This window comes from Silene latifolia, chromosome X, assembly GCF_048544455.1.
Source record: "Silene latifolia isolate original U9 population chromosome X, ASM4854445v1, whole genome shotgun sequence".
Classification (NCBI taxonomy): domain Eukaryota; kingdom Viridiplantae; phylum Streptophyta; class Magnoliopsida; order Caryophyllales; family Caryophyllaceae; genus Silene; species Silene latifolia.
Window position 1 is genome coordinate 85,211,419 of NC_133537.1, and position 6,803 is coordinate 85,218,221.

At 35.2% G+C, this 6,803-nt stretch overlaps 1 long non-coding RNA gene across 1 annotated transcript; it reads left to right on the plus strand.

The window, feature by feature from the left end:
- Nucleotides 1-3,611: 3,611 nt before the first annotated feature.
- Nucleotides 3,612-4,900, plus strand: LOC141621473 (uncharacterized). The gene is made up of 3 exons (XR_012532363.1): nucleotides 3,612-3,909; nucleotides 4,003-4,071; nucleotides 4,819-4,900. It is a non-coding gene; the product is annotated as an uncharacterized LOC141621473 (long non-coding RNA).
- The last annotated feature ends 1,903 nt before the right edge of the window (nucleotides 4,901-6,803 follow it).

Consider the following 6,803-nt stretch of genomic DNA (forward strand, 5'->3'; position numbering starts at 1 on the left):
GCCCGTGTACGGCCTTTTCGTTACTTCTTTTATTTCTCAGTCTATTTTATCTCACTGTAATCAAACTCCGACATACCAATGCGACATACGAGTCACATTCTAACAAAGGCTTTATCTTACATTAGTTAAATAATAATAATAATAATAATAAAATAATAATTATAAAAGGGAAACCTTCATAGTAACTACCCACCTAATATATCTACTACTATATATACCCCCACCAACCTTATACATAATATCTTTTGCCTCACAAACTCAAATCACATAAAAACCCAAGGGAGAGAAAAAAGACTAGAGAAGGGAGATTGTGCTTTCATCTTAAAATATAAAAGGTATATTTTTGTAACTCCATCTTTAAATTGATTATTTACGTTTCAAATATACACCACTGTTGACCACGACTTCCGTTGACGGTTGACCGTGGAACCGTCGGCTGCCGTGGGGGCGTTGACCAGAGCCGTGAACGAGGACCACGTGTTGACCACCGTGGTTGGCCGTGGTTGTGAGTGATTTTGGAACGGTTTTTGGAGGTTTATTATGGGTATTTTACATCTTAAATTATGTACAAGACTAGTTAGTAGTTGAATGTAATTAATGTCTTATTTAGGTGAAGAATTTGTGGAAGAGCCTTATTGATTCTTATTTGGCTTAGTTGCGTGAGGAAATTGCTTGAAAGGTATGAAACTACTTAATCATACATCTCTATTGAATTATTGATGCAGACTTTACATGTTTGGTTGAATTGAAATTTATTTGAGATGAATTACATTGTTGTGAGACGATCTTTCTGAGATGGTTTACTCATTTACTTATCTTATGCCAATGTTGTTGATGCGTGCCCATTTCATACATTTATTATGTTCTTTCGCACGTATTTCTAGGCTGTTTTGAGTAGCGTAAGCTACTATTCTCCCAGAAATTTGCTACTTTGTGTTGTTTTGTATTTATTGCGGATTTGAACCCGAAGGAGTATAAACGTGCCAAAACCCGTCCCTGAAGCCGCATCATGGATACTAGTGAAGCTGAGCTCGGGAAGATCACGTTGGAGTGCGTGAAGACATGAGAAAGCGTGCTAAAGTAAGGAATAAACGTTGCTGTTTCCCAAGAAAAGTCGATCGACAACTGCTGATGGTCGATCGAATGACTGCGTTTGAAGAAAAAGTCGATCGACAGCCTATGATGGTCGATCGGCTGGTTTGCTTAGAGGAACAGTCGATCGACAACTTTATTTGGTCGATCGACTGTTTTGCTTATCAGGCCGTGTTGGTTTAATTTGTTAATTCGGCCCATTAGTTGTTTAATTAATAAATCTCAGCTATCTCTATATAAAGACAAACTGAGAACAATTTTAGGTCATCTTTACTTTTGCTAAAAACACAGTTACACGTTATTCTGCTCTAGTATTTTCGAATTGCAAACTTTAAAATTTCCGTTCCTTATTCCGGTAATTAATTAACCTTCGTTCTTCAAGTCCTTATTTGTTTTAATCTTTTTATACTTGTTTATTAGTTGCGTGTTTATGTTAGATCGTTATTTATATTTTGTCATCATGTTTAATTCACACTTTATTATTATTATTATTGCTAAGTTTATTATTACAACTATGCGTAGCTAATTTTTTTATGCTGGGATTTAGGGGATCCATGGTTATGTGACGGTTTCTAATTAGGATATTAGATCTGGTGTAACTATCATGTTTGAATTGTTAATCGTTGCATTAAATCTTAATTAATTAGTTGAATGCATGTGGCTAGTTACTTAATCTGGTAAACTCCGACCTAGATCGAGAGATTGGAGAGAGTGAGACCTGCTACGAATAATAGAATACCCTGTTAAGAGCGAAAGCACATTAGAAGCATTCTAAGGCGAATAGTGGACCGAGAGGACCTTTTCATTACCCTTCAGACCGTAATTATGCTCCCCTTACTTTTGACCGTTGTTAGACCACGGTGAACCGACAATCCTAGCTATCTCCCCTTATATTTTTAGACTTGTTTAATACTCTCTATTTCTCTAATTTTCATTATTTTAGTATAGTAAACAAACCAATCAAAACCCCAGATTTGTTACTTAGACAGACTCATAATTAGTAGATAGAACATGTTTGTCTCCCTGTGGCTTCGATCCCGACTACCTCTACTGCATTAGTTTAGGCCGGTTGGTTTATTTTTGATAGGTGTGCGATTTAGCCTGTCAAATTTTGGCACCGTTGCCGAGGAGGCAACAATTTCCTGTTTGCTTATTTTAGTTTGTCTCGTCTCAGGGAACATTAGTTCCTTGAGACCGTTATCATTCCTTCCTTTAGTGTTTTGTTTATGCCCAACACTACTACAGAATTCATCAAGGACATCAGTGGATGGACATCGGATTTTTGAAAAAACAGATGTAATAAGTTTGCACATCGGATTTTTATAAAAGTCTGATGTAATTATATTATATGGACATCGGTTGTTATTTTCAACCCATGTCCATTATAATGGACATCGGATTAAATTACAACCCATGTCCATATAATCCTCAATTTGGGCGCAAAATGAAAACAATTCCCCCGCCCCAAATTATTTTCACTAGCATACTGAGTCAATCTATTATACTTACTCCATATCATTCTTTTTTTTAGACAAACCCTTAACTTTCATCGGTCTCCTTCACCTGGCCTCTCAAGTCTCAACCACCGACGCTCAACTTGCGCACACCGCTCGCCGCTTGATTCAAGATTGTCATTCGACCTTCGACCTGCGTAGCCACCGCAGGTTCGCTTTACATGTGATTTTCAGTTTTCCAGATTTAGATTTCGATTCATATTGGTATTTAATATCTAGGGTTTCTCATCAAATGGTTGTTCAAAGGAGATTTTGTTGATAATACGATTGGTGGTCTTATTTATGATAAAAATTTTTGAAGATGGGTGATATTGATAACTATCGATCCGAATTAGGGTTCATATGATATTGGGGTTTTTTTTGCTTAACTTCTTAATTGTACATCTTAGTGGTGTAATTGTGGTAGTAATATGTTACAGAGTACTCTTATTATGTTTTTTTTTTTTTGATATTGTGATTGAGGGGAAATTGGTTGTAGGAATCTTAAGGATGTATTATAGAATGGTTTAACAAATTGGATTAGCTTCAGATAATTGTATTCTTGTATAGAGTTTTTGTTTCTTATAAACTATATGTGTTTTCTGGAGTTATTATTTAGATTGTTGGAGTAACTTAACAACTTATAGGTATTTCCTTGAGTATCTAAAATCTGTGAATTGATTTGTTGCATTGGTGCCATGTTCATTAGTGATAAAGACTATGATGGCATACCATCTGATGTATGGTCTTGTGAGTTCAATTTTTTGCGCTTATGGCCAGCTACTTGCATTTTGATGATCTAAATCTCATGGCTTTGTGCAAGAAAGTGAGCATCTTCGAAATTCAGTCGAGTAACATATCTAAAACTCTCTTATACTTCATATGAGACTAGCAATTTTTTTTCCCAAAACAGGCTTTGACACTCCTTATTTATCCCAAATATGCTTCCCAATTTGCAAGCAAATGGCCATTTTGATTTTTCAAATTACAACAATGTAGTCTTTTGTAGGTACAATTGATGTTTATTTTACTTTAGCTAAGATACATTTTTGGACGGTACTTTTGGTAAAGAATAACTTGAGCGATTTTATCTTCGGAATGTACCAAATATATGATTGTTGAAACCTGTATTAATGAGCTCTCTCTACCTTACTTCTGGATCCCAAGGTTTCAAATTGAGCTCTTGAAATGAAGCTAATGATAATCCGTGTATTTTCAAATTAGACAAGAGTATTGTAATACATATTAGTCTATAATGGGCTAACTATCTTAACTGTTGACCAGGAATTTAGAAAGGACTTGATTCTGATGAGAGCATTATAAGGTAGATGTATTTTTATTATCACGTTTTCTTTCAAGTGAGGCTTTAGACGTTTTATTTCATAAGAGTTAATTTTTTTCGCTTTTGTTATTGTAGGATGATGAATTATTGATGCTGGATCTTGAAAAATTCAAGCCAATTTATAGGCTTAAGTTTAATTATGAGGTAAGTAGCTCTTGGTTGACCTCTCAGTTTCAGGAGAAGTTTAAATTTCAACTTCTACTTGTTTTCTTACGTGAGAAAAAAAGGTTGTCCATCTTATAACTATAGTCCATACACAATTTTATCAATGCGTTTACAGCTTTATTGATTATATCCACATTAGAATTTTGACTCAAATCTCTGATTTGGGTTTAATTTGTGAAATGCTACCAAGTGAATGTTTAAATCTTCTGTAAATTTCGGCATCTAATTAGTTGGAGAATTAGTTGGAGATGTGGGTATGGAATTGATTCTCGATTTTATGCCATTTACTTTGCTTAATGGCCTTGAACAAGCCTACATAGGTTAGTCCTTAATGGCCTTGAACAAGCCTACATATTTTTTTCATTTCAATTCATATTCAGATTTAATTCGATTGATGGCTTGGAGTATGAGATAGTAATTTGAAAAAGGGTATAGTTGATGATTTTCGAGTTAGGGTTCATATAAATTGAGGCGCTATGATTTTTAATCGTTCTATTGTGGTGGAACTTAGTGAAAATTAATTTAATTAATAGCTGGCATTCTTCGACCAACCTATTTTGAACTAGGGAGTTAATTCTTTGTTTAGTCTTCATTCATATATTTATATCGCTTAAGTGCTCAGTTTCTTTGATGACATTCCTAGGTCAAATCTTAAAATTTGATTCAGTAACATTATTATCAGTTATATATTTATATCGTTTAACTGGATTTTTTTTTCTGCTTCAGTTCCAAATTCTGATCAAGGGGCTTTTAGTGAAAAGTCTTGGGTTGGTGTTGCAGGGTCCAAGCCTGATAAAGTGCAATTGGTGAGTGAGCTGCTTTTATCTCAATACTAAGTTTTTTTTTTTTGGTGAGATGAATGTTCCACTGATTAAATGGGGCATCGTAACATGAATTCATTCTTTTGCTACATGTTTTTGTCAAAGTTCCACAAGCTGAGCATTAAAATTTGACAACAGTCCCTTCATTTGGGTTTGTGTATTCATTATAATGGACTATATTGAGAGGAGGGTAGATTCACCTATTGTATACATTCTTCATTTCATTTACTCCTTTGATCTACTTTTATACTTGTGATTCTCTTTGATGGATCATTTTTGTCCACCATTCTTTTGGGACTTGAGTCTTTATTGATGTTGTGAGTCTTGTGGCGATCATATGTTGCCAAAAATTTCCATCTTTGGTTTGATCCTTCCTTCAGGGAAAAGCTTTTATTTGATCATGTTGCACTCTAGAACTTCGACTATGGTAGGAGTCTGTTCGGCCTCAATATGATCTTTGCTTCATTCATCTCGTTATTTTGCATCAAAACACAGATCCACATGCAAAGACATGCAGCAAAGATTACGCCCTTAATGCGTTGATGCGGATGATCGTCACTATTAGGAGTTGTGCCTAAGAAATCGTTGATGGTTAAATCAAGTCTAATGATGGTACTCAGATGATGAGTAAGTTTGATCAACCTTGCCTTTTAAATAAACAAAATGTCACCATTTATTATTGATTATCATGTAAATAAGTTACAAATTATTTACGTGATCATTGGATGCTCGTTGTAGACCGACGTTCTTGATCATAATCAAGTGCATTGGTTCGACTCACTAGGAAAGTCAGTGCCGTCAAAGTTGAGATCTTTAATTAATGCATAAGTTCATCTTAATAGTTCATTTATTGATATGCACATAAATAAATGTTCAACTGATTAGAACATTAAAAATGGCAACTATTATTGGTTGACAATCATTTATTTGAAACCATGTTTATATTTAGATCGGTAAGAGTATACGGCTACAATGGTGGGGAAAGAATGCGTTCTCAAGCACCGCAATGGCTGCAACATAATGTAAGTTGTTGCTTATTATGACGACAAATTCAATGTCCGATCATCAATCACTTTTAATTGACAAAGTCATGTTATTGGTTTAATTCTTGTCGAGTTGTTGTTTCTTGTGCTCGTCAACAAGGTGTTGTAGAATGCGGGTACTACGTCATGAGGTACATCGGAAATCGTCACGCGTTCTAATCCAACAAAAGCTATCAATGAGGTCAGTTTCGACATTATAGCAAAACTCGGTATTTTTTCAAGTAATTATCCTACTTTGACCTGTTGCCTATACGCATTGTGGGCGAACTGCCGCCAATTCAATGAGCTAGTCTGCTGTACCCTCTTCCCTTAATTATTAGCTTATATGAAGCTGCCCTTGTGAGGCCATGTCCGATCGCCCCATTGTCATTAATATGCATTACGGGTTTTCAAGACACCACGCCATATTCACAAGAAGAATTAGATGAGGTTCGGGACTTGTGGGCGAACTATTTTCTCAATATCTAGCCGTAGATAGCTAGCTAGCGTAGTAATGTATTAGGTAGTTGCATTTTGAAAAACTGATTACATGATCTGCAAGACCATATGTTATGTTGGCTGGGATTTGTTATGCCCTTTGTTGTTGTTCGTTAGTTGTTGAATTCGGATGACGGAGACGGTTGCGTTGTATGTTGATTGGGATCGGTTTTTATTAATTGAAATCGATCATTTTGGTTGAATGGCAGTTGGCATGTTTTGTATTAATGTTTTGGCATTCAAATTGGTGTAATGCAATATGAATTGGCCTGCTCTTTTCAAATTTAAAAAAAAAAAAAACAATATAAAGGACAAATGGATTTATAAAAGTTCGATGTAATTCTAGCTTCAAAGGACATGGGCTTTCTAT